Here is a 12,521-nt window from a genome sequence, read left to right on the forward strand (position 1 = left end):
GTTTCCCTGTAGTTTACAATATGATCCCACATGAGCAAAACGATCTCTTTTTTTTGCAGCTACTGTGACTGAGATGTGCAATTTAGTATTTTTTTTTGTCACAGAACATACTTTTTAATAATTTGTGCCTGAATTGGTCCCACATAGATGCAACTGCTTTAATGTTAGAATTTGGATCCAACAAGCATTTTTGAAACAAATCTTTTGATCATCTCTTCTTTCTGTGCTTCCTGTTTCCACATTGTAAACCAGTCGTGGAGTGCATAAACATGATATGTTTCTGATGAGAGGTAAATGGGAATATGTGCTTCAGAAGTACATCTAGGGTACTCCCACTAATACTCAGTCTGTTAGACCAGACTTGTGCTGGTCTGAATATAAAATAAAAAATTTAAAAAAAAAATCAAAACCTTCCGCTGATAAAAATGACACGTTGCATATCATGTACATATAAGATACTCAGTGGGGATGATTTCACTTTGCAGAAATGCTCCCATTGTTCTGCTGTACATATTAACATGCATATAGCAAATAAGTGCAGAATTAGACTTGCTTTAAAGCAATAAATTGCCAAGTAATATATTAGAACTAAAAAGAACTTTAAGTCCTAGGCATAAAATTTAAACCAAGAAAGACAGAATAAAAGATTCTTAACTATTTTACAACACCAGATCTAGCAATTGAATCGTCAAAAAAGAAAGCAATTAGTGGAAGATTGAAAAGAACAAATCATCATAAATTACTAACTTGTGGAAAGTCCAAGGACATGAGCCTATCCATTAGATCACCTCCAGGAACATTGCAGAAGTAGTTATAATACTGTTTCAATGCACGCAGATATATTATCAAGCATACTATGCAAAATGCAGAAAACCCCAGCAGTCACTAATTCTCATTTGTGTGTAATTACCTGTAAAATATCTGGATAAGTTTGAATCATTCAAGCCACTGGTGTTCTCCATGATCAACCATTTTTAATAAACATACATGATCAGGAACTGTTCTGCTTTCTTAACAGCAAGCTTGTAGAATTTTCTACAGATACAAAAGCAGTAATAGGAAGAGAACAAAGCATGCCCTGTGGAGTATTACTAGGCAGTACATTCATTAAGCAGTTCTTATGATGCCATAAATGCTTTAGTCATAAGAACCAAACGTAAAATCCCAGACTTCCTAATACTCCAACAGGGACTACTTTTCTTCTCATAATATATGGTTCTTCTTTTCAGAAAAACATACCAGTAGCTATTTCTTTGCTAATGGCTGGTTTTGCTTTGGAATATGCTCAGATTATTGCAATTTTATATATTTTTATAGCTTTTTATACATTACGTTGTCACAATAAGACACTTAAATCATTCACCTCATTAAAGGTATGCTGAAGAAATGTCTCATGACATCACAAGGGAACAAAATCTGAAAGGAATTATGGAATTGCAACACTTACTGTCTGAAACCATATGATGTTGTGTTGCATGAAATTAAACTGCTCCCATATTTTACAAAGACAATACAAAACATATCTCAACCTGCAAGAGTAAATGGAAAAACACAGATGACTCATGAAGCAAGTAGATTCCTCTCTCGTCTAGACAACAGGTAAGAGGTGGCTGAGGGGATAATGACTGATGGGATAGGGAGTATATGAGGGGTATGCTGATCTGTGAAAAAGAGCTTCTAATGGACCAAGTTTGCATAGATGATCTCAGCTAATACTCATTTGTTCTCATAGGAAATCTATAGTCTAGAATAAACAGTTATGGGTGTGGTTAATCACACATGGTAGACTCAGATTTGACTACTGCACATGACATTTCCAGTAGTCCTTTAGATGAACATCCATAACTTAACCAGTTACCATTTAAAATAAAACAAACAAAAAAAGACTGACCAATTGAAATTGATAAGAAGTGCTTAGACTTTAGAAACAGATGATGGAAAAATCAATATATGAAATATAAATATAGAAAATATAAACAATATCTACTCATCCTGAAGCTTAGTGTAGGTTTTGGCCTAGAATACAACATCCAGTTTACTTGTGTCTGTATTGACTTGTGAGATCAAGCAACATTAGTGTCTGATCTCCTTTTTTGTCCCATCCCTTCAAATGGGCACATTCTTGATTTTGGGAGTGTGGATACCAATAAAATTGAAGACAATAAGCCTTGATTTCTATGATTTTACTCATTAGTGAGTTTTTCAAGTGTATAAAGAAAAATAAAGTTACCAGGATTGCAGAACATAATGTTATACAATGTGCATGACTTCTTTCTTCCTTTCAAAACAATTGCTTTCATTACACTTTTTTTTTATGTTTTCAAGTCAGAGTTGGGGTATTTTGTTTAGATTTCTACTATTCTTTCAGAAGACACAAGAGGGATTTTGAGGGGTTCTGCATCAACTGGAAGCAGAGGTTATACCAAATAAGGTGATATTAAGTATATTTTTTTAACCCGGGAATTTATCATATTTATTAGAATATGAAAGATTAATAGTTGGAAATTACAGAGCTTGAAAAATCCCTATACAGAAATATTAGAATTTTCAGTAGCTTTGAATAAATACATACAAAAAATTATTGTAGTCACTGTTGCAGCATGGAACAATTGATGCCTAATTTCAGGGCTTTCTCCAATAATCATGTTTTCTTTGACCTGCAAAAGATATATCATGCAGACAACTGCCCCCAAGAGACATTGTTAAGTTAATATTCTCAACTGCTCTGGGAATTAGAAATTTTGTTAATTTTTCTTGCTTTTTTTCCTCTATTCCTATATATTGAGCTGACTGGGTATTCATCAAAGACCTTGGTACCTTGTTAAAATCTTAACAGATTTTAGCTGTACTTGACATGGATTTATGCTTCCATTCTTTTATTCCAAAGATGGCATCTCGCATTAATTCTTTGCTGGTTGTATGTCATGGGCCAGTCTTTTTAAGAGCTTTTTTTTTTTTGAAATTATCTAAAAAATTGGAGGGAAAAGGTGCTGTAAATAAGTTGTCATTATGCAGATATCTTGTATGAAGAACTATTTTGAAGAGAAGAGAATTATGAAACCTTGCTCAAATTTTATTCTGAGTACTTTTTCTACGGTCTGACGAACACCCTGAAAATTGAATACTTTCACTATGTTTCACTAGTCATATTCTAACTGATCAACTTTACACAAACTCTCCCTTTTGAACACGAGAAGTGTTCCTTGAGTATATTTGGAATTTCTGGCACTATTTATCACCTTATTGTTCTCCTTTAGCCCTTATCACTCCCAGAAATCTACTTTCATATGTATTTGAGACCTTTAACATGAAAGCAAGATACAGATTGACTTATCAGTTCTTCTACTACTGTAGATGTGAAATGATACATTAAAAATTAGTCTCTATAACGTGTGCAGTATCTCATTCTTAGTGGACAGTTCACTGTACTGTAGGGCAATAATCATCACTCAAGACCCATGTACGAACAAAATTGGACATCTCTGTGATTTTCTGATTTTGAATGTTTTCTTGAATACTTCCTGAGGCAAGGTGATTGCAGATTACCACTCTTTGTTTCATACTTATTCTTTATGATTATAAGAGAGATCTAAACAGTTTCTACTCATGTATATACTTTCATAAGTTATACTTAAATCCCAAAATAATAATTATAATATTTTAGAGAATAGAATAGAATAGAATAGAATAGAACAGAACAGAATAGAATAGAAAACATTTCAGTTAGAACAGACCTAAAATGATCATCTAGTATACTGACTATTTACATATAAACCTGTGTCTGTATGTTTTTCTGCACATGTGTATGCACATAAACACTGTTTACAGTCAGGATTACCCATAGTTGTTTATTCCTGGTGAAATGATACAATATATTTCTTTTCTTATGTTCATTTACTATGAATAATATAATAGCCAAGTTCTGTAACTGAGTTCTCTACTTTCACAGTTTGTCCAATTGACTTCAGTGATTATTTCACTTCAATATGTCTCCAAAAAGAACAATAATAATGGATATATTTCTTCACCTGCACTCTTAACTTGGAGCATTTTTATGATTTTTGTTCCTTAAATGTCCATGAAACAGTAAGATACAGTCAATATTTAGAAATATTAAGAAGAGAACCTGGATTTTGTAAGTAGCAAAATGCAGGAAGGAAAATGGTTTGTCTTGAATTTGAGATTTAATTCAATTTAGAGACAAAACTCAGCTTGAGACCAGAAGAACAAATTTCCTGGAAATGCTTTAAAACACTTGGTACAGTGTTGAGTGGAGAAATCCTCAGTGATGTGAAGAGAGAAATGAGAGTCCATAAGAAATATAGTAACACATATTTTTCTTTATTTTGCCAGAACATTAATTCTAAGATCATAGAAGAAAGAGAGAGAGGCAGGTAACTAATAAGAGCTTGAACAGTAAAGCCTGGGTTAAACCATATAAAAAGTTAGTCATTGGACTTTATCCAAAAGAAAAATAGCTGCAGTGACATTGTAAGATATTCTTGTTGCATGTAAAATTTACAACATGAAAAATCATAGGCACACTCAAGGTGAAAAAAAGACATTATTATCTGTGGAAATTACTGTATATGGACATGAAATGTCTCTGTAATCAGCACTGGTGAGGCAACACGTCAAGTACTGTGCCCAGTTCTGGGCTCATCAATTCAAGAAAGATATTGAGGCACAGAAGTGTGTCCAGGGAAGGGCAACAGAGATGATGGTCTAGAAAGTCCTATGAGGAGCAGCTGAGAGAATTGGGGTTGTTTAGCCTGGAGAAAAGGAGGTTCAAGGGGAGATCTTATCACTCTCTATAACTACCTGGCAGGAGGTTGTAGCGGGGAAGGGGGGTTGGGGGAGGGAGAGGGATGGAGAGGCATGGGGTCAACCTCTTCTCCCAAGCACTTAGTGACAGGACAGGAGGACAAAGCCTCAAACTGTGCCAGGGGAGGTTTAGGTTGGACATAAGGAAGAATTTTTTCACTGAAGGGCTCATAAAGCATTGGAAAGGCTGCCCAGAGTGGTGGTGGATTCACCATCCCTGGAAGTGTTCAAAAAACGACTGGACATGACATTTAGTCATACAGTTTTGGTGACATGATGATGTTCAATCAAAGGTTGGAATCAATCTCGTAGATCTTTTCCAGCCCTAATGATTCCATGATTCTACTCTATGAAACTGAAAATTGAGGTCACAGTACAAATTAATTAGAAAATTGATAGCTGATGGAATAAGTCAACTGGATAAAAAAAAAAAGTGTTTATCAAGTGAGATAAAACAGTAAAGAAAAATAAAATTTGAAATGATGTCAGAATACCAAAAACCAGGAAATTAACAGTTCTGTTTTTAGACATTGATCAAGGCATTAATATTGGTGTGTGTCCAGGGTGAGATTGGCAGTAAATGGGAGAAGGAATAGAATCTCTAAACACATTACATTTGAACAAAAATAAAATTGTGCAACAATGGATTATAAGCCAAATCAGAAATGTCTCTCCTCTGTTAATTATCTTCATATTCTACACGCAGTTTTCAACTACTTACAGGCTTTAGAGAGGTTAATAATTCTTACTCCAATTTCCCATACCAGGTGTCTGCCTTGAGGCAACTTTACTTCATGAGGTTTCCATAAATACGCTCTGACCATTTCTGAGAATCAGAATATATGTTGTTTTGCTGTTGATAACAAATTCTGACAGTTATTTATTGAAAAAACTTAACTTTTTTGAATTCTGATCTTCCATGCTAGACACTGAAATTTTGCAGAAATGTTTTTCTGCAAGTGAAATGGTCACTTTCTTTTTTTGCCAGGAAAAAAAATGATCGCATTTGGACTTGCCATAAGTTTTTGGAATTGTCATAAGCTCAAAGACTCGCAAGGAAAACCTGCTAGAGCAAATTTAGTTTAAAAACTGCAAATCATGACAGGAATATCTGACTACTGAGTGAAAAGACATATCTAAAACTAGATAAGACTTGATGAGCTTAAAATGACAGCCTTTAAAAGAAGGATCTGAAAGGACAAACACACTGAGTGGAAAAGGAGACGGAGACAAAAGCTGAGTGAGGAAGGTATAACAGTAATATCAGAATGGGTACAGGAGTTAGATATTGGGACTATTGCACAGACAGGTTCAGGGTACCAAAGGTAGGAAGAGGCCATCTGTTAAGTACAGGAAAGAAGAAAAAGTGGAAGAGAAGTAACCAGACCCACAGGCTATTGCAGAAGTTACCTGTCAATAACTGAAGGGAATGAGACCTGTACATCCTTTTAGTGAGTCTCTCTGTATTTTTGTTATATGTTTTTCTCTCCGTGGTTTTCTTTCCTGTCTGCCTTATAGAGGTTTTACAGGAGTGTTGGAGAAAGATTACAAAAGCAACAGAAAAGTAAAATATGGCGTAATACTATAGAAGAAAAATTGAAAGAGCAAGAAAAGAAGGGAGCAAATGAAGAACCAGATGAGAAGAAAATGTAAGGAAAAGAACAGAGGAAGGCAGAGGGGTAATCTGTGGAGGAAAAGATGAAAAGACTAGTCATTAGATTGATATAATCATTTATGTTGGAAAGGAATTTTGAAGATCATCTAGTTCAATCTCTGCTGAAAGCAAGGACAACTTTAGAGTTAGAGCAGGTTGGTCACTGCTGTGTCCAATTAAGTTTTTAAAATCTCCAGCAATGAAGATCCAAAATCTCTCTAGGAGCCCTTTTCTAGGTATAACCATGCTCACTGTGAAAAGATCTTTTTCCTTGTATCCAGCAAGAATTTCCTTTGAGGAGTTTGTTTCTTGTTCTTGCATTGACGAAGGACCTCTGAGATGGGTGTGGCTTTTTATCTCTATAAATCCCTTCTAGACAGAGGACATTCATGTCCTTTCCTCTTCTTTCCTCTAATACCATGTGCTCAAGTCCTTTAATCATCTCAGGAGCCTTTTGCTGTATTTATATTATGTCCCTTGCACTGCAGGGACCAAACCCGGACATAGTGCTCCAGATGAGGCCCCATGAATCCAAAGTAGATGATAATAATATATCATAGAATAATTTATTACTCTGCTTATGTCCATAAAAAACAGTGTTAGACATGAGATTCTGGAGTAGTGTAAATACCAGTGGAACACAAAATTAAATTATTAAATAATCACAATGACTAGACCCTAAAATTGAAAGTCCACCCAAACAAGAATGGCAAAATCTGCATTTAAAATGTCAGAAATAATCAGTTATTAATAAACCAAAAAAAAATACTTTAAACTACTCTAACTTTTGGGTTGGTGGATCCTATTTAACTAACGGTGAGGCAAAAGAATGAAGTTCATTTGCCTTCTAGAGTCCAGACTGAGTCTGCAGAATCTACGTAATAAGGAACATAGGCAAAATGGAAAAAGAAATTAGTGAGGGACAATGGAGAGGAATCGTCTCTTCTTCTGAAACATGTACTAGAGGGGTTTTGAGCCGCAAAGTGCTGGGTCAGAAATTAACCTGCAATCCCACAAAGCTGTTTCTTGAAAAATCACTGTTTAGTTTGGGACTATAATTCAATTACCCTTGCTAGGAGTGACATAAAAATTAACCAGGTCAGAAAAAATAGCACTGAAATTCACTTGATGAGGGTAAGTAAGCCATATGTTTACACATGCCTTCACAGCATAGTGGGTATTTAAAGTCTCTGACCACTATGTATTTAGAAAAGAATAGATGTAAATTTCCCAAAATTTTGAAAAAGAACAATTACACAGTGGTACTAGCACACATTGCAAGAGGCCATTTAGCTCTTGTCTCTTCCTTTCCTGCTTCTCTCTCATTGGCCATTGATAGTAGTGTCATACTTCAAAGGAATTACTTCAATTATTTGAAAAACAGAATAGATGTCCCCTGACCATGACCCACCAACAGAATTATAATTTCCAAAAATACATCTCCAAATTTATCTTTTTTATATATTTGTAAAATTACTAGAATCTAATACTTTTTGAGAGACAAGTGACTGCAAGCACTGAAGCTGAAAGTGATGTGACAAACATGGTAGCACACTGTGGTGAAAAAATCGAAGCTTGTAATTAATTTCTATCTTTAAATTCCCATCACTAATGTTTTGTTGGAAGACTCTGACAGGGTGGAGATATCAAAAGGAAGATTTTAGTTGCAAAGGTTACAATACTGTTTCATATTTACTATGGAGGTCACCAAATAATGCTTCAGAACAATGAGCAAGTTAAACTTACGGAGACCTGTGTATTTAATGAAATCTTCACAGCATTAGTATTCCTTATGAAACATATTTAATATAATGGCAGCAGGAATCACCTTTGTGCTTCAAGTTAGAAAACAGGAAAAACATCTCAGAATATTCAGATCAGAGGTATATAAAGAAAGCATAAACAGGTCACTGTAAACATTGTTCTAGGGATTTCCTTCATAAATCTCATCAGGCTGCAACAAGGCTCAAGGGAAAGGATTCTGAAAAAGGAGGAAAATCTACTGGCAGATACAGAATTTCAATTTAATATCTATTCCACAAGAGGCCAACTATGAGTGATTCCCAATGTGATTTTCCTTAGAACACATTCCTGCTCTCTACCCTTTATGACAATAGGGAAGAATATGAAATCAACATCTTGCTCCAGGTGTCAAATATCCCATGGCAATGCCAAGCAAAAAAGAGTAATGAAGTAAAAATTTACATTCTATTTGCTCATTAGAAATGTCTGGGCTATCATTCTTTTATTTATTTTAAATGGTATAACTCATAAAGTGAAGGAACTTTATATGTATACATATTATACATGTCTCTGTGTTTATATTTTATATACATGCACATACACACATATAAACTTTACTTTTTTTTAAGAAAAAGAAAGCAAATACCCATTTAGATGCTCATTCTATTTGTTCAATACTGAAGATGTGAGGAAATATTTGAAGGTTCTATTAACTGGTTGTTGTTGTTCGTTTGGGATTTTTTCAAAAGAATGTGGACATCAGAGCTCTTATATGCCCAAATAATAGTTGGAATAAATGGACTACACTCAGAAAGATTATAATAAAGTCCTCTGAGCTTCTTTGATCTTTAGGCATCTTTATGTTGCATGCTTTCCTCTATTCTGGTAGAGGTTTCAGAATTACTCCAATTATGGCTTCTTATCAAATGCAAGAGGTGTTACAGTAGCCAAGAATTAACAGGACAATCCAGTTCTGTGGTTTTGGCCTTCCTGGGGAGGGAAGCCAGTAGGGACTTTCTGAAGTATTTTATACAGCAAAATAGCTCGATGGAACCTACAACCCCAAATGAGGCTTTGGCTTGTATTGCTTATTTTTCTCCATTGTGTATAAAGGTAGTTTGAACAACAAGCTCTTACTTGGACTCTGTGGTTAAAGTAGGTTAGGCAAATTTTACAGTTGAAATCTCATACCACAAAATTGTTCATGCAGAATCTCCCCTACTCTGTCACACAGTACCTTCCTTATTCCTACCCATTTACGTTTTGGAATAGCTAAGGCTACTTGCTTCTACAGCTCTATTGGAAGAAGGTTGCTTCAAAATGGCCTTAGTCATTGCTACTTCTCCTTATTCTCCATCAATTTATAGCTGTTTATGCAGTGTGTTCTTGAGCGCCATCTACTGGTACTGCTTCCATGTCGGAAAGATATACAGTCATAAAGCTGTAATATTTCCTCTGCACTCAGTAATCTGGTATTCAGTCATCTTGGTGCAATGGAATAATGTGGTGTTTATGCAAGCAATCGGGCCTGATACCGAAAAGAATGCTAATCCTGGATGGAGAATGGGGAGAGATAATATTTCTTAATCTATAACTGTTACAAGAAGAGAAAAGCTGACGATTAACATCTCTTTACTCATCCCCTGGAATGTAGTAGAATTCATCTTTTATTTAATACTACATGTGTAGTGAAAAAGGAACTGCAATTTAAGGTCATATTATTAAGGACACCTAAGGTTTCATTTCAAATAGGTATAGTTTAGTTCAGGGAAACAAATATTAAATATATTTCCAACTGTGAAGGAAATTATTATGCTAGCGTTATAGCAAGAGAAGTGATATGCCTGTAAAAATTGCTGATCTTAACCTGTTGACAACTCTACTTAAAATGTGCTTTTAGTATAACAGTCAGTGCTGCCCCAAAAGACCTCTGTTTGTAATTTATTCATTCGTATTTCAGAAAGGGAGGGAGTCTATGCTGAGAAAGGAATAACAGACTTTTAAAAATTCTGTCTCAGAGCTGCTAGCAAGAATTTGATTTATTAAAACTGAAATAAATTCAAGCACCTAATTTTGGAATCCCCAGCATCTATTAGACTTGTTACTCCCATTTCAGATGTCTGTGATATTGAAACTAAGCTGGCTATTTTCTCATCCCTGCAGCTCTGTTCTCACACTAGAAGTGTGAAACTAAAAAGCTAGGATGACAGATTATTGGTGATTAAATTTTTGGATAACAGTTCCTGCCATATTTGCATGTGGTTAAGCAAAATATATCCCATTGCTAAAAAGATATGTAATCTGTGGTTTAAGAGGAGGCTTCTTCATTTCTTCTTTGGTACAATGGCATTGAATCATGAGATCACTTGTTAAATGCTGTAATAGTGTTCTTACTGATAGTAAAAGGATTTTCTCACAGGATCCAGCATGACATATTAAAACCACTTGCTGCAGTCCCAGTATATAAGAATCTTAATGTTGAACCAAAACTCCATCTCACTTAGTAAATAACAGGAAACTTTTAAAGAGTTAAAATGGGATGTGAATGGAATGGTACATCTTGGAGTTTAGAAGAACTGGAAGCTTCATCTAGAACTCTGCTATTTTATTTACTGTGGAAATATTTTCTATAAATTTACCTAGTTGCTTTTTGAATCCTTTATATTTTTAGCCTTCACAACCATTTTTAATTATTAAATCCAAACTGTAGTTACGTGTCGGTAAGAAAGCCTACCACTTTTCAACTATTTTAAATCCTTTGCATGTTAATTTCGTCTGATTCCTTTTCCTGTCTTCTATTACAAACCACTGAATGAAAACTTCATATTTGTTCTTTCTGGACCGTTCATAATTTCACTGATTTCTATGATATACCCACACATAAGAAAAACATTAAACATCTGATGATTGCCATGTCCTTTCCTACAGAACCTCTTTTGGAAGCTTTCCTTTCTGCACTGTACTCTGAGCTTTCTTCGCATGCAGTCCTTCTTGATGTGAGTTTTTGCATACCTCTGAAAAACATTGCAATTCTCTGTTTTGTATCATACATAATTCTCTGTATTTGGGTATCATACAAATTCTCTGTATTTGGGTATCATACGTTCACATGCACTGTTATATAATTAACCTGAGTAGATCAGCAGCAGTGCAGTTTATACACATGAGTATTAGAAAGTTGAATTTCTATTTTCCTATCTTCTCCCGTTCCTCTTAATCTCACTTGTTTTATCTAAAGCATTTCTATCACTGATATGTTTCTGCTCCCATTACTGGTCAGTGTGAGTTATACAAAGGTCCAAATTGCCGGCAGACTAAATTTCAAGTATCATTGCACTTAAACAGCTGAGGACTGTATCTGCAAATATACCCTTCCACTAAGAGATTGACCTTGCTTCATTACTCCTACATTTCTGTTACTACTGCTCTGTTGTATCCCTATGAACTTTTGAACTTTGGTTGCCTAAAATCTAACAAAACCAAAATTCATCCTTTATTAATCTTTTTGTGGATCATAAAATCAATACCATAATTCAGCATGGGTGGGGACAGAATTTGTTCTGCTGAAGTCCAAGCAAAACTGAATGTCAGCTGCAAATAAACTTGTCCCTATGGAAAAAAAAAAAGTATGTTTTTAAAAGGAAAATCAGGATGACTGCTCAACATCCCTACTCAGGTCCAGCACTCCAGAGAGCGCACACAGCTACCAGAAAGTGTCAGACATTCACTGCCACTTGATGGAAGACTAATTTATCTTTAACTGGGTGTCCTGGTTGTTCAGAGGCCATTGACAGCTGTAAGTCACATTGTGCAGAGCAGAACACAGAAGTTTTGATTTATTTACTGTGGCTGAATATTTTCAGCAAACTGGGAAAAAAGATGTCAAAGTAATCTTTATATGCTTAACTAATTTGAAATGTTGATTGATAGCCATGCAGCCAAGATCTCCTAAATGTGAAATTATGTGTCTCAGTGGAGTTTTAACCTGTAAATAAAGCGAAAAGCAATTAATGAATTAAATTTGCATTCTGTCCTGAGAGAGTGAATCAGGTTTGTTAAATTCCATGTGTATACCCTTGTTCAAATGCAGACCAAAATAGGCTAATTTACATTGCTCAAAACTTCATAGTTCCCTGTGTTTTTATACAATATTTAGAAAAAAAAATAGTCTAACCCCCAAATATTTTAAATAACATTGAATGACATTTATATGGAGTCATATGCAACACTCATATACTTCTGTCAATTATCTCTTCGGTACAGACTCAGACTATTTATTTTTGTTTGTTGTTGGAGAACG

This window comes from Chiroxiphia lanceolata, chromosome 3 (genome assembly GCF_009829145.1).
Source record: "Chiroxiphia lanceolata isolate bChiLan1 chromosome 3, bChiLan1.pri, whole genome shotgun sequence".
Classification (NCBI taxonomy): Eukaryota; Metazoa; Chordata; class Aves; order Passeriformes; family Pipridae; genus Chiroxiphia; species Chiroxiphia lanceolata.